Here is a 26503-nt window from a genome sequence, read left to right on the forward strand (position 1 = left end):
TCCAAGTTTTGAGCCCCCTATCAATACAAGAAGCAACCAATGAATGCACAGATAAGTGGAACAAGAAATCAATGTTTCTCTATCTTTCAAATCAATAAAAAAAGTGTGAAACCAGTTTCTTTATTTCCTGCTTGGGGGATAAATTCACCCACCTCCACTACCCTAGCAGAAGCCTAAGTCTGGGCTTCAGATGTGATTCAGCTGCCTACCAGGCACTGTGAAGGAATCTACTCTCCACACAGGTCTCTCAGAGTAATCTGAAGACATGTGTTTGACCTCAAGGAGACAGGTAGGTGAAGAGGGAGGGAAATGGGGTAGACAGAGAGATACAACAACAGACTCAGAGACTAAAACAGAAACAGAAATTGATGGAAAAAGTTTTAGGGAACAGTTAGAGACACAAGGAGATTAAGACATGCTGCCCTGGCTGGCGTAGCTCAGTGGATTGAGCGCGGACTGGGAACCAAAGTGTCCCAGGTTCGATTCCCAGCCAGGGTACATGCCTGGGTTGCAGGCCATAGCCCCCGGCAACCGCACATTGATGTTTCTCTCACTCTCTGTCTATCTCCCTCCCTTCCCCTCTAAAGGTAAACAAATAAAATCTTTATAAAAAAAAAAAAGACATGCTAAGAACACCAAGATGAACCTGGCATTGTCATTGTTCCAAAAACAGCTCCAAATGTGAAGGAGGGGGAGTACACTATCTAAACAGACAATTAAACAATTTAGTGATTTATATTATCAAATAAAAATAAGTCTAGACTTAGGTAAAAAGAGACTTTATTTGAAAGGATTATTGCAATGAGGATAAGGAGACTATTGCAATAGGGAAAACAGTCCCACCATAGAGCTGCAAGCATCAGAAAGGACAGGAAGACAACAATTTTTTTATGGGAAAGGGTCAACAAGGTTCTAGAAAGAACAGGATATGGAGGGAGTGGGGTAATAAAGGAGATATTCCCCCTGAGGTCTGCTGATTCTTTAGGAGGTATCATTAAGGAGGGGTTGTATGCTGAGTTAAGAGAAGATTGAGTCAAAGTTCAGGAGCCCTGAGAAAGAAGAGAAGCTTAACTCATGTTCAGGTCACATTATGAAAATTTAGTTACAGAAGTAACTTTGTTTCAATTGATCAGTCAGGATAAACAGCTCAGCTAATTTTATTAGTAGGACAAAAAGTGGGAATTTCAGGGATTTGTGTCTGGCCTCATTGTAAGTGAAAAAGGGAGACATTGTTGAGTCTTATCTCTGGGAGACATAAGGGAAAGGATTTTTTTTTTTGCAGTTAGCTGTTTATTAGAAAACAAAAAGATGGACAGATTTCTTTAACTGTTTTCCAGGAGTGAGAGGGCTCAGGAAAAGTTTAACATTGTTTTTATGGTTCGCATACATAACAAGTGCTTGGTAAGCATAGAACAGAGGGGTACTAACTAAACCTGCAAGATAAATGGAAGGTTACACAAATGAGGAGACACTTGAACTGGGTCAGAAGTCTAGAAACCTGAGCACAGAAGGTGGGAAAAGGCTTGTGTAATGTAATATTGTGGTGGAGGATAAAAAATTTCCTACTTTCCTTCTACATTCATTGGCTGGTCTAATAATTAAATTGACATAAGACATTAATGGGAGAAAACCAAACATAATTACATACATATAGAATCCCCACAAAGACACAAAGACTCAAAAGCAGTCAGGCATTTGAGGCTTATACACCATTCTGAGCTCAGGAAAAGTGGGTAGGAGTCTGGGACTTCAAAGGGAAGAAAGACAACTCACAGGAAGGAGTCACCTAGGTTTTAATTGCTTTCATCTCCAACAGCCCACATGTCAACATAGCACATGCATTTTGCTCCCCCTGAAAACCCAGGATGAAGAAAACTATGAGGTTGAAGAAAGATGTTATAGATGGTTTCTAAGAAAAAGAAAGTGAATTAAAAGTAGGAAAAAGAAAAAGGGTGGTTGTGGAAGTGTAGAGAAAAGAATGGTCAAAACTACACCTATTTTTTCTAAGATCAACCAAAAATGTAATATATTTTTAGTGTGCTGCAGAATGTTTGTAATTAGATATGTGCGCCATGAAATGAAATGGGTTGAAAATTTCTGTTTTAAATTATCTGTAAATAACTTGATTTGCTTATTTAGTATTTCTCTGTTTTTTAAATTGAAGTATAATTGACATGTTCATTCATTTGTTCAATGAATAAACTATATGTTCTTTAAACTTTTTATTCTAAGAGAATGAGAATATCGCCAAGCTACATCTAAATAGAGTTATCAGTATCATTATTATAAATTCTGGTCATGTTTGATGTACATTTTCATTGTAAAGAATCAGGTCATTGCAGCTTTGACAAATGTTGAGGTATTCTTTGACAAATTTTCTCCAATATCCTTTCTGATCCCTCCTCATGGAAATTATATTGTAGTCGGTCAGATGATGGCAACAATTATGGATCCAGCCCACATGTCTCCTTACTTCTTTATACTTTGAAGCTACACTCTGAAAAATCATCAGAGTTTTAGCATAGAACTCAACATTCTAGCATAGTTGTTGAAACTTCAGGTGTATTTATTTAAATATTAAGCCAGAAAGAAAACTTTAATTGGAAATTAAGAAGTAAAATGTTTAAAATTAGTTATTTTCATATAAATTTCAGGTGTACAAGTGTATAGTACATCTAATACACTCTATTGTGTGCTCATACCCATAGCCTAGTCTCCTTCTGTCATTATGTATTTGACCCCCTTTACCCTTTTTATGCTGTATCTAACCCCATTCTCCTGTGTAGACCAACATACTATTTTCTCTATGAGTTCAGGTAGGATTTTTGTTTTTGTTTATTTGTTTTGTTTGCTTATTTGCTGCTTTTGTATCTCACAGATAAATGAAACAATATAGTTCTGGAACTTTTCCATCTGACATTCATTTAGCTTAATATTGATACTTTCAAGATCCATCCATATTATCATAAATAAAAATGTTTCATCATTTTTATAGCTGAGTAGTATTTCATTGTATATATGTACCAGGTCTTCTGTATCCAATCATCCATCAAAGAACACTTACCTTATTTCCATGTCTTGGCTATTGTGAATAATGCAGCATTGAACAAAGGAACACATATATCTTTACATATAAGTGTTTTCAAATTTTTCAAGTAGATACTCAAAGAAGTATTGCTAAGTCATATGGTAGTATTCCATTGTTGCTGCATAAGTTTATATTCCTACCAGCCATGTGCAAGAGCTTCCTTTTCTCTATATTCTCTCCAACACTTGTAATTTCTTGACTTATTGATAGTAGTCATTCTACCAGGTGGGAAGCAGTATCACCTTGTGGTTTTGATTTATGTTTACCTTATAACTAGTGAGGCTGAACACCTTTTCAAATATCTGTTGTCCACCTGTATGTCCTTTTTAAAAGAGAGTCTGTTCAGCTCCTCTGCTCATTTTTAAATCAGATTGTTTGCTTTCTTTTTGTTGATTGTATCTATCTTCATATGTTTTGAATATTAGCCCCTTATCACAGGTGTCGTTTGTAATATCTTCTCCCATTTAGGTGTTGCCTTTATGTTTTGCTGACAGTTTTTTTTGCTGTGCAGAAACTTTTTAATTCAATTTAGTCCCATTCATTTCTTTCTTTTTTTCTTTTCCTTCCCTTGCCTTTGAGGTCAAGTTCACAAAAATCGTTCTGAGATGTATGTCCATGATATTTTTTTTAAATTTGGATCATTTACTTTGATAAAGTTTCTTCTAATTTCAGCTTCCCAGTCAAGACAGTCACTTGACTTAATTTAGACCCCCATTAGCTTGACAATATACAAAAGATACAGCAACACTTCACACTTGACCAGGAAAACTGTGCACTATGTCCATAATTTTAATGCCTATGTTTTCTGCTGTGTTTTTTTTTTGTTTTAGGTCTTATATTTATAAGTCTTTAATCCATTTTGATTAACTTTTGTGTATGATATCAGATAACAGTCTAGTTTCATTCTTTGGCATGTGACTTCCTAGTTTTCCTGGTGTCATTTGTTAAGGAGACTCCTTTCTCCATTGTATGGTTTTGAATTCTTTGTCAAAATTGTTTGCCCAAATCAATTAATATAAAATAGCACATTAACAAAATAAAAGGTCAAATCATATGATCACATCAACAGATGCAGAAAAAATATTTGACAAAATACAACATCCATTTATAATTAAAATACTCAGTAAAATGGTATAAAAGGAAAATGCCTTGATGTAATAAAGGCCATATAGAACAAACCCTCAATGAATATCATACTCAAAGATGAAAAACTGAAAACTATTTCTCTAAGATTAGGAGCAAGACAAGCATGCCCACTCTCACCATTATTACTCACCATGGTAGTAGAAGTCTTAGTCAGAGCAGTAAGGCAAGAAAAAAGTGAAATGTATCCAAGTTGAAGATGTAAACTTGTCACTCTTTGCAGATTACATGAATCTGTACATAGAAAGCACTAACATCTCTACCAAAAGACTGTTAGACAAAATTTTGAAAAATACAGCAATGCTTCAGGAGGCAAAATTATTTTTTGCATTCCCACATTGTTTCCACTAAATATGTCTCCTTAGAATAGTGTTTTTTCAAAATGTAATGGACCATTTAGCATCATTATAAAATGGATTTTGAAGTATTTATAAAAATTTTACTTCCTTAGAATAAGGTAGACCTCCCATGTCAGAATTTCTGAGAGTTGGAACAAAAATCCACATTTGCAAGACATCTTCCAGTGATAATTATGCAAAATAAATATTGAGAACCACCTCTTTGAGATATTAACTCATACTTTTAACTCTAAATTGGCTTAAAGCCAAATCTAGTTCAATCAGGCCAAGGAGTGAGGATATTGAAATACTTAAGACCTCCATTAATTTGCTGCAATTTTGCCTTCTTTGAATAGATCACTGCTATGAATCTATCTCCATAATTTGGCACTCAAGTGGACTAAAGCTGTATGATAAGCTAGGAGAAACACCATTGTATAAATGTTGCCAACATTTCAAAAAAAGGACAAATAATCTACCTCTAGCACACAAGTCATTCTCTATAGGTAACGGTAACGTTCACAAGACCTAAGGGACATTTTTTGCTTGTCTTCTTCCTTCTTCCTACCACCTAGGTCTCTATTTCTTCTTTGTTTACACAATGCCAGCACATGCTCTGAGGCGCACAAAACTAAAAAAAAAGGCTTATTGCTTTTAGAAACTCTCAGAACAAGTGCCTGATACACAGATTTTGGATAAGCACACTATTATAAGTATTTTTCTTGGAGAATAAGTCAATGAAAAGAGAAAGCATAGTCTTGAACAAGGATGAAATCCTGTGACTATTATTAGATCCTTCCTGGAATAGATAAAATTGACTTTTTATGTGACTGCAAAGGATTTCTTCCCAGACATTCTAACTGGGGCTGAGAAGGGGGGATCCTGGTATATTCCTTAACTACCAAAGTGGCTTTCTCCTGAAGAAAATATTAGTGCTGTCTGGAACTATCTTCAGCTAGTAAAGGCCTTTGCATTATTCTTCAGCAGAGATCATCTTAGTAGACCCCATAAAAACCATGGGCTCAGTCTTTAGCCAGGACTAAATATATGAATTGATTTTCACTTTCTCCAGTCAACATAAAATGTAACATTGCTAGTTTGGTTGGTGATCCACAGTGGTGTCCATTAGGGTAAAAACTGATGCTCTCAAATCACTAGTGGATCATCTATATCCTTGGGGACCTATCAGGATCTACCTGCTACCTTCAGAGAAGGTCTTGAAGGATATCTTCCAACCCACTCAACTAATACATAGTTTCCAGAAGAATTTATTAATGCAGAGTTCAAAGTGAGAAGAGACCAATAGTATAATGGGACCCTCACCAACTTTCCAGCTTCCCATGCTAGAGCAATATGTGTCCAAATCTGACCCAGGCTGACCAGTGGAGATAATGATCATGAAGTCTGCCTTCCTCTCTAAATGTCTTTGTCTATGCCTTTAAAGTGACGGCTCCAAGAATTCGGGCTCAAAATGCTTAATGTACCACCTAACTTATGTTGAGGTGTGTGTTTCCTACCCAAATTGTTAAGAATTTTAATGATGAAAGAATATTGTATTTTATGAGGTGCTCCTTTACATCTATTTTTATGATCACATGATTTTTATATTCATTCTATTAAGGTGATGTTCTATAAATTTTTTAAAATTCAGCTTTCACTTGTTTATAGTTGACACACAATATTATACTAGTTTTAGGTATAACAACATACTTTAATACACTTTTATATCTTACAAAGTGTCAAAAAGCATGCTGCCTATAGTTGCTTTTAGAACTTTTATGTTTTCAGGTCTGATATTCAAGTATTTAATTTTTTATGTTTACTTTTGTATATAGTCTAAGCCAGTAGTCATTTCATTTTTCTACATATTTGTCCAGGTTTCTGAACATCATTTATTGTATAGATGGTTTTTACACTATATTCTTGCTTCTTTTGCCATAGGCTAGTTGAACACAAGGGCGGATTTTTTTTCTGGGCCCTCTATTCTGTTCCACTGACTAGGTGTGTTTTTATGCTAATACCACGCTTTTTTTTATTAATATAGCCTTATAGTATAGTTTGATATTGGGTGGTTTGAGAACTATGTTCTTTCTCAAAATTGCTGTGGTTATTCAGCATTTTTTGTGTTTCCATATAAACTTCAGGATTATTTCTTCTAATTCTGTGAAATATGACATTGGTATTTTGATATGGATTGCATTAAATCTGAAGATTGTTTTGGGTAATATAAACGTCTTAATTATATTAATTCTTCTAATCTATGAACATAGTACATGCTTTCATTTATTTATATCTTTCACAATTTCTTTCTTCAGTGTCCTATAGTTTTCTAGGTATAAGTCTTTCCTGGTTAAATTTATTCCTATGTACTTGCTGCAATTATAAATTGAATTGTTTCTTTAATTTATCTTTCTGACAGTAATTGGTGTATATAAATACAATCAATTTTTGAGAATTAAATGTGTATTATGCTACCTTAATGAATTCATTGATTAGTTTTAATAGTTTTCTGATGGAGTCTTTAGGGTTCTTTATATTCAGGGGTAGACAAAAGTAGGTTTACAGTTGTTCAAATGGAAAGACATGCAGGATGTGATTATTACAATAGCTTTATAAAAATACAATAAAAATAAAATTACACACAAGAAAAATTAGAAAAAGTAAAATTAATAGCTTTATTAATCTAATAGAATATCACAATATGTTCTGCATACTCACAACTATAAACCTACTTTTGCCTACCCCTGTGCAGTATCATGTCATCTACAAAAAAAATGACAGTTTTACCTCTCCTTTACAATTCAGATGCATTTACTTCTTTTTTCTGACTATTATGTGTAGGATTGTCAATAGTATGTTGCATAAAAGTTTTAAAAGTGAACATACTTGTCTTGTTCATAATCTTAAAGAAAAAAAAACTTTTAGCTCTTCACCATTGAATATAATGTTACCTAAGGGTTTGTTATATGTGGCCTTTATTATGTTGAGGTATTTTCCTCTGGCCCCACTTTACTGAGAGTTTTTACCATGAATGGATGTTGGATACTGTCAAATGCCTTTTTAAATCTATTTATGTGATCAATTTTTAATCTTCATTTTCTTTATGTGATGTGTCATGTTAATTGACTTGCAAATATTGAGCCAACCCTTCTCCCCAGGAATAAATCCCACTTAATCATGGTATATGATCTTTTAACATATTAGTGAATATAGTTTGCTAATATTGTTGAGGACTTATGCATATATGTTCATCAGGATACTGGCCTATAACATACTCTTTTATTGTAGTGTCTTTGTCTGATTTTAGTATCCTGGTAATGCTGTCCTTGTAAAATAATTTAGGGAGCCTTCCTTCATCTTGAATTTTAGGAATACTTAAGAATAATAGGTATTTATTTCTCTTTAAATGTTTAGTGAAATTCACTTATGAAGCCATGAGATATACAACTATTATTTGTTGGAAGTTTGTTGGATTACTGATTTAATTTCCTTAGCAGTAAATCATTTGTTCAAATTTTGTTTCTTCTTGACTCAGTTTTGGAAGATTTATTTATCAGAATGTATCCATTTATCCTTTTATTCCTTGTTGTCCCATTTGTTGACATATAAATATAGTGTTTTCTTAAGAACCTTTATATTTCTGTGGTTTGGACTGTTACTTCTCTACTTTCATTTCTGATTTTATTCGTTTGCCTTCCCCTTCTTTTTTTAATAGGTATGGCTAAATTTTTATCTATTTTTTATATGTTCAGAGAACAAGCTCTAGGTTCCATTGATCTTTTCTAATTATTTAGACTATTTTATTTATGTCTGGTCTGATCTGTACTGCTTTCTTCCTTCTATTCATTATAGGCTTCATTTGTTCTTCTTTTCCTAAGTGCTTAGGGTGTACTTTTAGATGGTGTATTTGAGATTTTTCTTGTTTCTTATTTTAGTGTTTTATTTTTCTTTCTATAAGCCTATGTTATTGACTATGCTATTACAGCTGTCCTAGATTCCCCCATTGCTCCCTCCACCAAACCTCACATTCCCTCTGGCAATACCTTGCCTTAGTTCATGTCCATGGGTCATGCATATAGATTCTTTGGCTACTCCACTTCCTGTACTGTTCTTAACCTCCCCCTGTCTATTCTGTACCTACCAATTTGGACTTCTTAATCCCTGAAACTTTTCTCCCATTTTTCACCTTCCCCCTCCCTGCTGATAACCCTCCAAATGATCTCCATATCTATGATTCTGTTTCTGTTCTAGCTGTTTTCTCTTTTATTTTATTTTTTAGATTCAGTTGTTGATAGTTGTGAGTTTGTTCTCATTTTAATGTTCATAGTATTGATATTCCTTTACTTAAATAAGTTCCTTTAACATTTCCTATAACAAGGGCTTGGTGATGATGAACTCCTTTAGCTTTACCTTGTCTGGGAAACAATTTTTTCTACCTTTTGATTCTAAATGATAGCTTCACTGGATAGAGTAATATAGATTGTAGGTCCTTGCTTTTCATCACTGTGAATATTTCTTGCCAGTCCCTTCTTGCCTGCAAAACTTCTTTGGAGAAATCAGCTGACCATCTTATAGGAATCCTTTGTAGGTAACTCTCCACTTTGCTGCTTTTAAGATTCTCTCTTTGTCTTTAACCTTTGGTATTTTAATTATGGTGTATCCTAGTGTTGTCCTCTTTGTGTCCATCTTGTCTGAGACTCTCTGTGCTTCCTGGAGTTTTATGTCTATTTCCTTCACAAAATCAGGGAAGTTGTCTTTCATTATTTTTTTCAAATAAGTTTTCAATTTCTTGCTCCTTCTCTTCTCTTTCAGACATGCCTATGAACCAAATGTTGGTACGTTTGAAAATGTCCCAGAGGCTCCTTACCTTATCCTCATTTTTTGAATTCCTTTTTCTTCTCGCTTCTATGTTGAATGTTTTTGTTCTTCCATGTGTTCCAAATCATTGATCTGATTCTCAGCTTGATCCACTCCACCCTTTATTCCCTGTAAATTTTTCTTTATTTCTCTTAGTATAACCTTCATTTCTGCCTAGGTCATTTTTTATGTTGTTGAAGTACCCAATGAGTTCCAGGAACATCCTAATAACCAGTGTTTTGAACTCTGCATGTGATAGGTTGCTTCTTTCCATTTTGTTTATTTCTTTTTCTGGAGTTTTGTTTTGTTCTTTAATTTGGGCTATGTTTCTTTGTCTCCTCAATTTAGCAGCCTAACTTTGTTTGTTTCTATGTATTAGGTAGAACTACTTTGACTTCCTGTCTTAGTAGCATGGCCTACTGTAGAAAAGTGCACAGGTAAATTAGATGGGGCAAAGCTTTTGGTAATCACCAAGGAAGCCAACCCATGTGAACCAGGTTGATGGAGTCTCAGATATAACATCACTCCTCTGTGGCTCTGTGTCAGGGAGGGCTCAGGAAAAGAACAATGGTCACTGCCTGACCTCTGGAGTTTTGTCTAGGAGGAAGCTGTCCTCCAGAGCCATAAGCCATTCTCCCTTATGTCACACTTCAGTTTCTTCCCAAATGCCACTGATGCCTTTCTAGCAGCTGTCCCAATGGTGGAGCCCAGAGAGAATGAGTCAGCCTAAATCCTAAGTCCATTGCCAGCACTTGAAGTGGAGACACTTGAGAATCCCAGTTTCTTCCACCACTCCAGCTCCCACTGATTTTTACAGTACAAGCTATGCAGATTCTTCTTCCTGACACTGAAACCCTGGGTTATGTGGTTTGGTGTGGGACTGGGATACCTTCCTCCCAAGTTATCCCTCTCCATTTTTAACCACTACATGTGGGTGTGGGACCATGCTTTCTGCTTTTCCCCATCTCTGTGTCTCCACCCCTCTTACCTGTCTACATGCATGTGATTTCTTTAATTCCTTGGTTGTTGGACTTCCATAGAGCTCAGTTTTATGACAATTCTGGGTGATAGTTGTTTTGTAATATAGTTGTAATTTTTCCTGTAGTGTGCAAGGAGGCAAGCAAGATGCAAGCACTGTTTACCTACACCTCCATCATATGATTTTCTGAGAAGGGCCCCAAGAGTGCATCACATCTGGCCTTGGCAGCTTTTCCTTTTTCTCTGTCAGAAACCAGGGATGCGACTGATGTTGGTGTCCCACACATGTGTAGGTTGCTGCAAGGCTGCAGGTTACATGTAGCTGGAGTACAAGCTGGCACAAGCAGTCACACTAAAGCCAGGCAGGTGTGTCAGAGATTTTTCTTGTTTCTTGAGGTAAGGCTTTACTGCTAACACCTCCTCTCTTACAACTACTTTGGCTGTGTTTTGTAGATTTTGGTTTGTTGTATTTTTATTTTCACTTGTCTCAAGGTATCTTTTGATTTTTTTCTTGATATCATTGCTAACTCTTTTATTTAGAATAATGTTATTTTGTCTCCACGTGCTGGTGTGTTTTTGATTTTTCTTCTTGTAATTGATTCCAGTTTGATACCATGGTGGTTGGAGAAGATGCTTAATATTGTAATGCTTTTAAATTTATTAAGACTTTTTTATTGTTGTTCAAGTACACTTGTCTCCATTTTCACCCCACCCCCACTCCTCAACCCACCCCAGCCATCCTCGCCTCCCACCCTCAAACCTACCCCCTTTGGCTTTGTCCACGTGTCCTGTATACATGTTCCTTGATGGCCTTTCCCCTCATATCCCCTATTATCCCTCTCTCCTCTCCTCTCTGGTTACCTTCAGTTTGTTTTTTATTTCAATGTCTCTGGTTGTATTTTGCTTGCTTGTTTGCCCTGACTAGTGTGACTCAGTTGGCTTGGAGTTGTCTTGGAAAAGAAAAGTCACTGGTTTGATTTCCAGTCATGGCACACACCTGCACTGAGGGCCTTTCTCTGGTTGAGGTTCACGCAAGAGGCAACTGATTGATGCTTCTTTCACACATTGATGTTTCTCTTGCTCTCTTTCTATTTCTCTATCCTTTTCTCTAAGAACAAATGAATATATTTTTTAAAAATTAAATATATAAAATAAATTTATTGAGACTCATGGCCTAATGTGAGGTCTACCCTGAAAAACATTCCCTGTGCACTTAAAAAGAACATATATTGTGCTGCTTTGTGGTAAAATGTCCTGAAAATATCAATTCAGTCCATCTAGTCTAATGTGTCATCTTAGGGCACTGTTTCCTTGATGATTTCCTCTCTGAATGATCTATTTATTGATGTCAGAAGACTGTCAAAGTCTCCTATTACTGTCTTACTGTCAATTTCTCCTTTTATGTCCATCTGTATTTGTTTTATATATTTAGATGCTTCTACATTGGGTGTGTAGATGTTTTTTGTCCTTATAAAATATCCTTTTTTGTCTCTTGTTACTACTTATTTTAAAGACTATTTTATCTGATATAACTCTTGCTACCAAAGGATTTTTTGCATTCCATTTGCATGAAATAAATTGTTCCATATTTTTGCTCTCAGTCTTTGTGTCTCTTTCTATCTGATGTGTGTCTCTTGTAGGCAGCATATGTACAGGTCCTATATTTTTATCCATTCAACCACACTAAATCTTTTGATTGGAGCACTTAGTCCATTTATATTTTACATAATTATTGCTAGGTATGTAGTCATTGTCATTTTATCAATATTTTTATGATTGTTTCTGTAGTTTTTCTATGTTCCTATTCTCTTGCTCTCTTGTATTACATTTCAGTGACTTAATGTAATATTATATTCAGATTTTTATCTCTTGTATAATTTTTATAGATCTTTGGTTTGTAATTAGCATTTTCTTTATGTATATGTTTATAGCAGTCTATTTTAAGATGATGGTAACTTAAGTCCAAACATATTCTAAAATCACTACACCTTTACCCACACCCTCAACTTTTAAGTTATTGGCATTATTGTTTTACTTTTTCTGTATCCTTTAATTTATTGTTGTAATTACACATGATTTACCTAATTTTGTCTTTAGACCTTTGTATTAGCTTTATAGTTGATTGATCCACTGCTATTACTAAGTGTTTGTCCTTTATAGTGAGCATTGTTTTCTTTCCCACATTTTCTTATTCATACATTTTCATCTTTCTTCTGAAAGAAGTTCCCTGAATATTGCTTGTAATACTTGTTGTGCGGTGATAAATTTTTTCAACTTGTTTAAATTTGGGAAACTTTATTTCTCCTTCCATTTAAATGACAGCCTCACTGGGTAGAGTAGTCTTGGTTGCAGATCCTTGCTTTTCATAGCTTTGAATATTTGTGCCAATCCCTTCTGTTGAGAAATCAGCTGACAGCCTTATGGGAGCTCTCTAGTAAGTAACTGTCCTTCTCTTGCTGTTTATGAGATTCTCTATTTATCTTTAAACTTTGGCATTTTAATTTTGGTGTCTTTTGGTTCTGGGGCCTTTTGAGAGTGACTCTGATGCAGGTCAAGAGTGACTCTGATGTCAGGTAGTGCTTGTGATCAGTCCTGCGATAACTGTTTGAAGTTACAAACAGTTTGTGGCCATCTCTGATAAGTCTGGGTGCATGTAGGAGTGGCCAAGCTGTGTACCAAAGCTGGCTTCCACCAGAACTGGACATGGGCATGTCAGCAAAAGGCTCAAAGCACTTCTAAATCCTCTTTCACCTGCCAGCAGGCTGTTGGACTCGGCCAATAAAAGAGCCTCTTTCTGTATGCGAGTTGAGTAAAGTACTGAGTCCCCATATATATATGAGTCATGTTCACCAGGTTGACACAGATTTAAATTTATTGCCCAGGCTGGGTTCATGACGCTACTCAGGAAGTCTTAGTTTACAACAAGGCCTGCAGCCACCTGCCATGGGCTTGCAGACATTTGTGGTGGAGCAGGGTTTGGGTAGTCATCAAGGTGCGGCCAGTAGAGTTTAATAGCCTAAAACAGGCCAAGTTCTGGCCATGTGGATGGAGAGCTCTGCACAGGAACAGTGGTGTCAGTTGGGAATATGAGGGAAATAATCACCCTTGTCCCAGAGCCACACAATTCAGTCTCTCCACATTAGTCTCCACTACATTAAGTCTACCCACACCTCTTTGAGAGCCTTCCATGAAAGTATGTATCACAGGCCCAGGCTTGCCATAGCCAGCTGATTCTTCCACAGTGTGTGAGTTCAATAGGTGGGGTCACCTAGAGTTGGAAGAGTGGATTTAACTGGTCTCCCAGGGGCAGGCAGTGCCACTCCAGTTCATATGAGGAAAAATGGTCCCTTCCACAGAGCCATACAACTCAGCATCCTCTCAATTTTCCTGACAACCTGAATCTGCTTGAATCTCTTCAAGGGCCTCCAAGAAAGTCTGCATCACAGGCTCAGGGTGTCCATGTTGAGAAACCTTTATCCTAAGAGGTCCACTGCATCTGAGATACCCCTCCAGATTTTCAGCCACTGCACTTGGGTATGTGGCCAGCCCTTTTTGTGCCTCCACCTTTCCTACCAGTCTCAGTGTGGCTTCCTGTGTATATCCTTAATTATAAGCCTTCTGTTCAGCTAGTCTTCAGGAGGTTACTCAGGTTGATTGTTCTAAAATTTAGATGTAATTTGGTTTGTCCCTGGGAGGAGGTGAGTGTAACTTCCACCTACTCTGCTGCCATCTTGAATCCCTCACTCTTTTTTTTTCTTCTTTAATTGGGTTATTTCAAAATTCCTGCCCTCTAACTCACTTATTCCATCTTCTATTTGCTCCTCTCTGATGCAGATGTTCCCTGTCATATTTTCCATTTCATTCATTAAATTTTTCCATTCCAGAAGGATTTCTATTTCTTTGATTTTGTTAAATTGTCTTTTTAAGTTTCCTTGTTGCTTGTTAAGTTTCTTCAAAATACTTACTTTGAATTCTTTGTCAGCCAGGTCACAAAATTACACGCCTTTAAGTTAGGTTATTAGAAAATTATTATCTTTTGGTGATATCATTTTTCCTTGATATATCATGTCCTTGTAGTTTTGAATTCCTGTTTTTGCATTTGACATAGCAGACACCTGCTTAAATTTTTACTAGTGTCTTCAGAAGGGTTATTCTGCTTATTGGTGCTGTTATATCTGGATTTTCACTGTCTTTCTATGGGTACACCTGCTTCAGTCTTCTTGTTCTCTCTTGTGGGAAAATTCTTTTTTAGTATATTTTATTGATCATACTACTACAGTTTTCCCAATTTTTCCCCCTTTATCCCCACTTCACCCTGTACCCCCAGCTCTCCAGCTCCACCCACGCCCCCAGTTTAGTTCATGTCAATGGGTTGTACATATAAGTTCTTTGACTTCTCTGTTTCCTGCACCATTCTTAACCTCTTCGCATCTATTTATGCATACCAATTATGCTTCTTATTCCCTGTACCTCCCCCCGTTCTTTCTTTCCCCCTCCCTACAGAAAACCCTCCATGTGATGTCCATTTCTCTGATTCTGTTCCTGTTCTAGCTGTTTGCTTAGTTTTGTTTTGTTTTGTTTTGTTTTAGGTTCAGTTGTTGATAGTTGTGAGTTTTTTTGTCATTTTACTGTTCATAGTTTTTGATCTTCTTCTATTTCTTAAATAAGTCCCTTTAACATTTCATATCATAAGGGCCTGGTAATGATGAACTCCTTTAACTTGACCATATCTGGAAAGCACTTTATCTGCCTTTCCATTCAAATCATAGCTTTGCTGGATGGTGTAATCTTGAATGTAGGACTTTGCCTTTCATGACTTCAAATACTTCTCTCCAGCCCCTTCTTGCCTGTAATGTTTTTCTGAGAAATCAGCTGATAACCTTATGGGCACTCCTTTGTACATAACTGTCTCCTTTCCTCTTGCTGCTTTTAATATTCTCTCTTTATCTTTAATCTTGGGCAACTTAATTATTATGTGCCTTGGTGTGTTCCTCTTTGGGTCTAATTTTTTGGGGACTCTCTGGGTTTCCTGGACTTCCTGGAATTCTATTTCTTTCACCAAATTGGGGAAGTTTTCCTTCATTATTTGTTCAAATAAGTTTTCAACTCCTTGCTCTTGTTTTCCTTCTAGCACCCCTATGAGTTGGATATTAGAAAGTTTATAGTTGTCCAGATGTTCCTAAGCCTCTCCTCAATTTTTTGAATTCTTGTTTCTTCATTCTGTTCTGGATGGATGTTTATTTCTTCCTTTTGTTCCAGATCATTGATTTGAGTCCTGGTTTCCTTCTCTTCATTGTTGGTTCCCTTTATGTTTTGATTTATTTCACTTTGGGTAAACTTTATTTGTTCTTTCATTTTGCAACCTAGCTAAATCAGATTTTTGAGCATTGATTACCAGTTTTTTAAACTCTGCATCAGAAAGGTTGATTATCTCCTTGTCACTTAGCTATTTTTCTGGAGTTTTGATCTCTTCTTTCATTTGGGCCATATTTCTTTGTCTTGGTGCACCTGTTATGTTGTAGTGGGGTGGAGCCTTAGGTATTCATCCAGGTGGGGCAACCCTCTTTGCTGTGTTGTGGCTCTGTCTGTGGGGGAGGGGTCAGAGAGGGGTCAATTTGTCTCACTTGCTCTACTCTACCCCACTTCCCAACAAACTATGTTGTGTAAGACTGGGAGTTTTTACACCATGCCAACCCCTTCAATGGTTTACAGCTTGTATGAGTTTTTAGTTTCCCATTCAGCCAGCTCCACCTCAATGGCGCCAACGTGGGTCTTCTAAGCCAACATTGCCTCACTCACTTGGGCTGCTGCTTTGCTCCCTCAGTCCTCTGCCTTTCCAGGAGTCCTCTCTACCTGCCCAGTTGCCCATCTCTTTCTCTCCTACCAATCTGGTGAATGTTTCTTTAACTCCTTGTTAGTCAGAGTTCCATGCAGTTTGATTTTCTAGCACTTCTGGTTGTTTATTGTTTTTAGATTGGTTGTTATCTTCTTTTTGGTTTTGCAAGGAAGTGAAGGATTTCTACCTATGCCTCCAAAATTCTTAGCCCTTTATTCATAGTTCTTATAATTCACATGTTGGCAATTGAAAACTTATCTTATTTTCCAGAAGGTAGTGTTATAACCCAAGTGTGTGGTTTCTCCCTAGCACACAAATCCTGAGGTGTTTTTCTGCTTCCACTGCATTTTCCAGATTAGCTTTCACTGCTAAACACAAGGAGGCAATCACAATTGGGGGAGTTCTGATCTTAGCACTGAGAGCATTGATAGTGCCTGCAGACTCAGTGGGGAGAACTTCAGGTGAGGTTCTCTCAGAGGGACATGGGAGGCCTTCCAGCTGAAGTCCTGACCAAAACCACCAAAAACCTCATCTTTTTAATGCCTTTTGATAGTCTTCTCTTCTTCCTTGCCATCTCTTTTCTTACCCTGGTCATGGATGTCCTGCTACAGTACTCTCTCTAGGTGCAGCTGGAAGGCACTGTGTTACTCTAACCAGACCCCACTCATCTGAGGTAGCCAGTCAGTCACTAATCACTTCCCTTTTTCCCCACTGGACAGACTGCCATCATCAGATATGGCAGCCAATGCAATATCAAGAAGACTGAACTTCTGCAGCAAGTTTTGTTCCATTTTTGGGCATCTGCCCAGGTCAGCATTCTAAAGGTTCTTTCCAACCATGCCAAGGTGGTGGGGGCAGAATCACTGGCTCTGCTGCTTCTACTTCCCATACTGAGGTCTTCTGCCCATTACCAGAAGCACAGTGGAAGAGACTCCTTTCACATACAAGGGGAGGTCCAAATTAAACTAGATATTATTTATGAAAAATTGTGTATTTTTTCTTACATATTTAACTTCAGTCACCATCAAAACACTTACCATGTGATACAATCTGAGCATTGAGACATTTTTAAACAGTTTTTGAACTCATCAATTTTTATGCCTTTTAGTGTTTCTGTTATTCTTCCTTTTACCTTTTCTACATCAGCAAAACATTTCCCTCTGAGGAGTTGTTTCATTAGGGGAAACAAAAAAAATCACACAGGGTGAAATCCAGTGAATAGAGAGGGTAGGGCATAAGGGTCATGTCATCATTGGTCATAAACTGCTGAACACTCAGTACAATGTGGGCAAACACACTCAAATCACCCATCATGAAGTGGGGAATACATGGAAAGAGTCTTCAAAACAAATTCAATGAAGCCAATTTTGATGATACACTGATACAGATGAGTTCCTAGAATACTCACTAGCAAGGGAAGCCTGTATCACAAGGGACCCACCCTCCAGAAAATAATTCTGGTTTTTTTTTGTTTTTTGTTTTTGTTTTGGTTCTCCTTTGTACCTTGGCATTTGGTGCTAGATCCACCAATTTCCACAGGGGTATATTTGTTTGTGAAAAGTAATCTAATCAGTTGTAATAAAATGGAGATGAAGCAGGAGAAATATGCCATCATTATGTTGAGGTCAAGAACTGCATTTTAAAGGACAGGGAGTAATAAATATTATAAGATAGTATGATAAGAAGGGACAGATAGAAGAAGGAAACTATTCTAAACATGTTTGATAGAAACTAATGGAAGAATAATAACTGGTGTTTTCCCTTTTCCTTTTAAGTAAACATCAGGCTATCAACTGCATGTATGTTTTCACCCTGCAACCTACAGCTTAATGTGCTTCATGCAATTGATTCTGTTTAAATTGGAAGTAAAAAAGCTGGGCTCTAGAGTTGCAACTCATCTTGACAACTAAAAACATTGTCCACGTTGAAATCACCCACAAAGTTCTTTTGTGCACACACATACACCAACATTTTTAAAACATTTATATATTTATTGAAGCAAGGAAATGAAATGATGACAAAGCCTTAAAAGATTGCATTTTTAGTACTCTTTACCTTTTTGCCATGTGGCTGACACTTCCTAAGTTCATGACACAAGCTGACTGCCTTTTCTTTCCACAGCCATGGACACAACAAAGTCCCCCTCTGATGAGCCCTTTCTCAGAGGAAATAGGAGGCAAGATCTCCAGACATGCTGAGAGAAGTAGGACATGCTAATGAGTTCTGGTTGCCCAAGCTACAAGAACAGCTGGGTGTCACCTGTGTCCAGGCCTTACAGCACCTAGAAGAAAAAGACCCACAGAAGCTGAAATCCCAGGCACAACATTCCTGGGAGGAAAGGGCCCTGAACAAGCTTCTTAATGTGTCATATTCAAATATACTTTCAGACCTACAGGATTCACAGGTGAAAATGATAAAGAAAAAGTTGAAGAAGGCAGAACAGGCACTGCAAGAAATAAGAGACTTACTGTCAGGAGAGAGGCAACAACAGAAAGTGACAGTGGAGAAAAAGGGGGCAGAGCTGAGGCAGACAATGGAGATCCCTCAAGGGGACTGACCACACCCTGAAAAACAACCTAAGAAAAGTCCAGGAATATATGCAGAGTCAAGTCAATGTCATGAAGGGGACACTGTCTGACACGAAAAACCTCTCAGATAGAGATCTGGTGAGATGGAAAGCTGGAGGGCTGGCTCTGCAGGGAACTTACAAAACCAGCCACCACAGGGGCCTTATAGAGAAGAGAGAAGAGCAGGGCACACTAGTGGAAACTAAAGAATCTACATCTTCTCAAGCAGAATCCATGTTTACCCAGACAATAGAGGAGGGCCTCAATGTGACTACTTCAGTCAAGAGTGGAGGTTGGAAATTTAACTTGGAAACTGGTAGGGACCACAGCAAACATCCAGAATCCAAGGCTCATTCCATCATGCCATGGATGTTTCCATCAGAGTCAGGACAAGAGCACATCAGCATCTCCCAATTTTCTGAATTAATTAAAATTTAAAAAAAACAAGAATGACCTCATGGAAGTGAAGGCCAAATCTGCTTCTACAGAAATAGTGGAGGAAGCTCAAAGGAAAACCACTTATGTCATCAGTTTGTGTCTTAGCTCCTTCTTCAAATACCTCCAAGAAACCGACTAGCCAGACACACAGCACTTGCTATGTTTTATTGCAGCTGGTGCAGGATATGCTGTGGTAAAAAATACTTTTCAGTATCCTCTGGGTTGTGATGAGTTAGACTTCCTACTGAATGAAATGCAAACTGCCCAAGACAAATACCAGGAGCTCAAACATATTTGCCCCTACAGGGCTCAGGCATTCCTGGTGCTCACAGGTCTTACAGCTATTGCTGGAGTTACAGCTATTTCATCAGAGGAGAAAACAGAATGACTTGCATTAATAAAAGAACACATGGGCCAATATTTATCAAAGGAAGTTTTAAATATCCTCTCCAAAACTGAAGCAGATCATGACTGGGAAAACCTAGAGACAGACTTGAGATTGCTAATTGATGGTGATTATGAAGCCACCACCACTTTGTTGCAAATGGATGAGGTAGGAAAAGACTTGAAAAATACTTCCCATGAAAAAAAACAATCACATGAACCACAGGATAAGGAAAATAGCAAATTCAAATTCAAAGAAGATACAGCCTTTCTAATATTACTACAGCTTCTAGGCCTAGAACATTACTACCCAAAAAAGATAACCACAGATAACTTCCATCTGATCCGCAAGACTTCTGTGTACAACAGCCAGCCCAGCTCTGAAAGGGAGCTTCCCTTCTATTTCCTGCAGAAGCTACTCATGCTGGATTATGAGCTGAGATACCTGGTGTTCAAAGTGGATGGAAACATATAAAATCAACTTCATCCAAGTGTCTTAAATGAAGAAAATGAGGCATTTAATCCATATAAGAATTACTTGAAGACAGTAAAACTCCCACTATTCCTACAGCCACTACTCCTTGGTCCCATATTCACCCTATGGATATTCAGATGGCAATTTTTCACTGTGGAGATTATCTTGCCAGAAAATGTATTTTCTCCAAACTTTCCATTTGCCATTTTGCCCTCCTCCTTCTCATACCTAATACTTTCAATTCTGAAATTGAATTTTCTCTCTGGTCTCTGAGTCAAATTAGAAAAAGCTGGCAGGAACCAAGGAAATCACCAAAAGAGGAGAATACCAATTACAGGAATAAGCAGACGTATTGTGTCCCTACCCCCATTGTGTCTTTTATTAGAGTTGGAAATAACTTCTCTGCTTCCAAATCTCAGATCATTAACTGTCTTCTTAGTAAGCGGAAACACAATGTCTTTTTTCACTGACATTGCAAAGGGAGCACCAAAGGCTGTCTCTTGATTGGGGTGTGATGGAAGTCTGCTGGTTCTGTACTGTAAGGGAAGAAGAGGACACATTTGACAACTGCTTGACCTTCACCAATCTTCATGGAGATGCAAAGGAACACAAAAAGCAACAGAGCTTCCTGCAAGAGGTCTATTCCCTCATTGTGGTCCTCATGTCAACTTCTGATGACAATAAAGAAAATTGTGAAATTGTTTGTGACCTAGGTCAGTCACCAAAATCTTTGATTTGTTTACTTGACAACAAAGAAAAAACCATGTCCAATAACTCTGGCCAAAAAGTGAGAATTGGGATCAGGAACAGAAATGAAGCAGAATTAACAGAAGAGCTTGTTGCTACAATTAAATTTTTGCTAGAGTTGTCAGACATTACTCTCAGCTTAGAGGACTGTGCCCCATATGCTTGCAAGCAAGGATTCCTTATTGATGAAGACCAACAAGAATGCAAGGAAGGTAAAGAAAAAGCAGAGGTTATAATGGCCCTACTGAAGGAAGCGGAGATATCTCAATTGAAGGAAAAATTTCTACCCTTTCAGCAACACCTGTGGTATCTCTGGTGTAAAAAGGACAAAGAACTCTATCACCTGAGAGAAAAGAGGAATTGGAGCATTCAACAACACAAGAGTGAGGTTGAGACAGAAAAACAAGGAATACGGCATCAACAGTTGACCAGAGCCTTTCCTCTCAATGACTCAATGCATTCTGTCCTTCAAATGCTGCAAAATCATTCAGAAACTCAAACCACATTCTACTTTTTTCAATGCTTGGGTGTGCTTTTGGACAACCTGACATCAGGATATTTGGATGACCTAAATAAAAAGAAAAACACTTTGTGGTCACAGATACAAACAGAAAGGCAAAAGAAACCAAACAGCAGCAATCTGCAATGTTTGCAAAAAGAGGTAGAAGCTATCTCGATAGAAATTGGTGACTGTACATTGGGAATTGAGCAACTTCTCAGAGAAGTTGGCAAATTTATGAGGCTCTAGAAGAAGTTTCTGCCACAAAAGATAAACTTTTCCTCTCCCTACCCCAGATTGCTGCAGATCTGCTGATATCTGGTGTTCCCATTGAGCTGATGGATGGGGATACTCCTTATGTGCCTTTAAAGTGGGTAGCAGCCCTTTTTTGACAAAGTCTCTGAGAAACTTGGAAACAAACGGCTGTTTGTTCTCTCCATCCTTGGCCTACAGAGTTCAGGGAAGTCCACCCTGCTGAATGCACTTTCTGGGCTGCAGTTCACTGTCAGTGCTGGGAGGTGTACCCGGGAGCCTACATGCAGCTGCTGAAAGTGTAGGAGACTTTCACAGAGGAAATGGGCTTTGACTTTGTGCTTGTTGTGGACACAGAAGGACTTTGGCCCCAGAACTCAGCAACAAATTCAAGAATCATGACAATGAGTTGGCAACTTTTGTCATTGGACTTGGAAACTTGACTCTGATCAATATTGTGGGGGAAAATCCATCAGAAATGCAAGATATTCTACAAATAGTTGTCCAAGCTTTTATGAGGATGAAACAAGTGAAAATCTCACCTAGTTGCCTATTTGTCTATCAGAATGTGGGGGAAGTCACAGATAAACACCAGACTATGGAAGGACGGAGGCGGTTAGAGCAGAGACTGGATGAAATGGCAGCGATGGCAGCTGAGCAAGAACAGTGCTCTGGTGTAAACTGTTTTACTGATGTCATTAAGTTTGATATCAATACTCATGTCTACTACTTTGCCCACCTCTGGGATGGCAATCCCCCTATGGCCCCTCCCAATCCTCACTACAGCCACAATGTCCAAGAACTAAAAAGTAAAATATTCAAAACTGCTCAACAGGAATCTTGGCGAAGCATCATGAAGGTATCAGATGTAAAGCTTCGAGTTCAAGATTTGTGGAGGGCCATAGTGAATGAGAACTTTATTTTTAGATTCAGGAACACCAAAGAGTTTATGGCCATGAGCAAATTAGAAACGATGTACAACAAGTGGAACTGGGAGCTGAGTCGTCATGTTCCAGACTTGCAGAACCAGCTGATCAAGCATATAAAAAATGGAATAATCCGGACACACACAACAAGTGCAGTTGAGGTTCCAGTTAGAGTAAAATATGAAGCCATCAAGCAAGAACTTGGAAAATATTTCAGTGAAGATCCTGATAGTGAAATATTAATTCAATGGGAAGCAATTTTTGAAAATAAGCTAAAACACCTTAAAGACGTACTTATTTTAGAGAGCAAAACCAAAGCTGAAGGACATATGAGTTATAAGAAGAATCAAGAAATACTAGATAACAATAACTCAGGTTATGAAAATGAATTATTGGAAAGAAGCAGAACATTGGCTTTAACTCTAAAGGGCAAAGAACTTAATGAAAAAGAGCTATGTGAGAGATTCGAAGAACTTTGGAAAACATGGGTCCATGATTTGTCCCCAACTCTCCCTCCGGTCCCAGAACCTCAAATTGATGTGGATACTCAAGATGTTCTTTTAGATTATTTTAAAAAGGAGACAGACATGGGGAACATAATACATGAAAATTATGGGAAAAAATTTCAAATCAACTATGATGAACATGTCAAAATGAACAAAAAATATCACATGTATAGAAGGCAATTAGAAGTACATGATAAAGAAGAGTCCATAGATAAGACCACTGAACACATTGTTTCAAAATTTGATGAAACTATTAAGAACATTAAGAAACAACAGTGTGATTTAAATAAAAATTATTTTATGATATCCTGAGAATAATATAGGATGAGGTGAAATCTGCACCCACTGAGGAAAGATACAAATTTACAAATAAATATCTAATTGACTTATCTTTGTGTTTATTTCAAAGAGCGTCAAAAGTGTTTGAAGAAATGCATGAGGCATTCAAAAAAGCAAATGACCCTGTAAAGTATCTGGAGAACAAGAAAGGTGACTTCTTCATGAGTTTTAAGATCTCTTGTCAAGGAGCAAGCTCAGTCACCACATTTGTTGATTTTCTGTGGAACAAACTCACTCCTGCTGTGTCTACCACCATTTGGGAAAAAACGGCCCTTAAAATTCCTGGTGACATGCAAGCTACTTGCCCAGCATTCAATGGTAACAGGGCTAACCTGGAGAAACACATTCTTATTTCCCTGGCAGAAAAAGAACATTTCAATGATTACTGGCAGTACATTCATAACACAAAATAATTTTTTAAGAATTACATTCAAAACCAATTTATAAGGTATTGTTCAGAAGAAGGAAGTAAAAAAATATAGACTTTTTAAAAAATAAGTTTAGATGACATCAAGACTACCATCCTCTATGGTATTGATGAGTCCACAACAACAGCTAAAAATAAAAGCAGCACTGTTTCTGGGTGGTTGGATTTGTTCTGTGATCACCTGGGGAGTAACTTGATCTTTCCAAGAAAAGACTTGATAAGCATTGAACATCAGGAGATAGAAGATTTTGAATTTTTCAAAGAAGCTATGACTGCAGCTTTGGATCCTGCAATGAACAGTGTAGAAAAGGAGTGTTTGAATCCTCCTGTAGAGGAAATGGTTCCTGAGATCCAGAAAATGCTCTCTGAACGTCTGTGTGGCTGCTGGAAACAGTGTCCCTTCTGTGCAGCAGTTTGTACAAACACAATCCCTTCACATGAGGGAGATCATAGTGTTCCCTTCCACTGTCCTCAGGGTATCCATTGGTTGGCACAGGAGAGAAACAAAGGTGTTGGTCACTGATTACTGTTCTAGTTCAGTAGCAAGTGATCGTTCATTTGTTTTGAGTGATGATCGTAAATTCCAATATAAGAAATATCGAGAGGGAAGAGGGGAATATGCCACATGGAGCATCACTCCAGACTCATGCACTCAGCCATACTGCAAATGGTTTGTCTGTCGCTTCAGATCAAACATAGAAGAAAAATATCAGAAAAAATTTACAGGCACAGGTGAAATGCCTGAGACCTGGACCAAAATCACAAAGGACGATGTGCTGGCTGACTTGGAAAAGCAATAATACTCAGTGACCACAAAAGAGTACCAGAACCTAACAAGAGTCACAGTACCCAGACAATTCTAAAATACCTCCTTCTCATAATGAGATCCTTTATTATCTTCATGTTTCAAGTGAAATGTTTAAAAATAAATCAATTGACATTTCAAGAGTTCAAGATTTCCTGTGAAAAGACTTTATTTTTGTGTGGGTGTCAACATTTTCTGGTTGAAAAATGAATTATTAAAATATTAAAAATTATTATAAAAATCAAATAATAGCCATTTAAGTTACTTATTTTATAGTTTAAACTATTATTCAGAATGTTTTTTAATTTTAAAAAATCTCATTGAAAGTTAACTTTCTTTTTTTGTTCTATTTTTTTTCTTTTCACATTTTTTCCACTACCATTTATCCCCTCTATACCCTCTTTTACACAAAAGTCATTTTCATAGAGGGAGGTGAAAAATCATTGCAGACTGCAGCAAATTTCCATAGTTTAGCTGTATGGATACTTTAAACTATAATACAGTTCTTGGCTCACAGCTACAAATTGCCTTTATTTTTAAGTGTACTTTTCTCACCTCTTAAACTTACTAATCCTTAAATGGAAAAATATTCATGGAAAATTGATTCCCAAGCATAGTGAAAATTTAGACATATTTTGTTCTGGGAAAAATCACACAGACTTAATCAAGTTAAAGCCTGAATCAGTTCAGGAAACACAGTCAAGAAAATAAAAATAAAATAACTTTTTCTCATTGAATCATCATCCTATTTTTCCCTGTTATTTTCAAAGTTCTCTCTTCATGTTTAAAAAATGGTTTGTAAAAGCTTAGGTACGCAAATCCTGGTAGTCCTACAAGTCTAAGAAGGATGGGCTTTTGGAATAAGATTTAAGAGCAGGTAAAAAAGGCCATTTTAATCAAGGCTATGAAAATGGTCATATTTGATTAAGCCATTAATGATTTTAAAAACTATTCCTTTAATAATGAGATGTCAAAAATATATAGTTTTTAGATTCTGATATTTTGATGAGAAATTATTTTTCAGTTTTTAACTGCAAGTAAATGTTTACCTCCAAAACAGACACCATTGAGACTTTTCACACTTTTTAAGCCATAGCATTATGATCAGAATAAAAAATGAAAAACACTCTTCAAAGCCAACCAAGAACTTTAGAAGAAAATCACCCTCCTGCAACCTACCACTGAAGCAATGACATGCCAGATTCTCAGAGCTGACAAGTTACAGGACTCCTGATACAGAAACAGAATCCTTCATGTTGGACATAAGAGCATCCATTGGCTTCCATCTACAGGAACACTCTCTATCCCTTCATAGCCAGTGAAAACTCACAATGTAGAGACCAATAGCCTAAAACTTGGAACTTCAGAGCTGGGTGACAGTGCTCTCTCTGCTATCTTTTTACCCCCAAAGAGCTCAAGCATACTCTAAGTTTGAGGTCTAATGACTCATGTCTCCAGAAGAAATCTTGGAATAGAAAATTTATAAAGGTAACAAGTATTCTTGAACAGTATAGTTTCCCTTTTGTTCGCTGGCATATAGTCTCAGTAAGGATTGGAAATACCTCCTAATTTGATCATATGTGTGTTCTCTGGCATATACTCTCAGTAAAGATTGGAAGTACCTCCTAATTTGATCATATGTGAATGGTGACAGAAGCAAGACCCCTGCAAGCATGGTGCGTTTTACATGAGTGCATCCTTGAAGTTATAGTGTTTTGTTAATATTTACCAAATGCTTTTCGTTTTTGTTTTTTTAAAGATTTTATTTATTTATCTTTAGAGAGGGAAGGAAGGGAGAAAGAGAGAGAGAGAAACATCAATGTGTGGTTCCTGGGGGCCGTGGCCTGCAACCCAGGCATGTGCCCTGAATGGGAATTGACCCTGTGATGCCTGGTTCA

General features: G+C 37.3%; 1 pseudogene; it reads left to right on the forward strand.

Annotated features, from left to right (window-relative positions):
• The first annotated feature begins 18363 nt into the window (after positions 1-18363).
• Positions 18364-24600, forward strand: LOC123824427 (annotated as a pseudogene).
• Positions 24601-26503: the final 1903 nt, after the last annotated feature.

Source organism: Phyllostomus hastatus, unplaced genomic scaffold, assembly GCF_019186645.2.
Source record: "Phyllostomus hastatus isolate PE091 unplaced genomic scaffold, TTU_PhHast_1.1 phas_contig_563, whole genome shotgun sequence".
NCBI classification, from domain to species: Eukaryota; Metazoa; Chordata; class Mammalia; order Chiroptera; family Phyllostomidae; genus Phyllostomus; species Phyllostomus hastatus.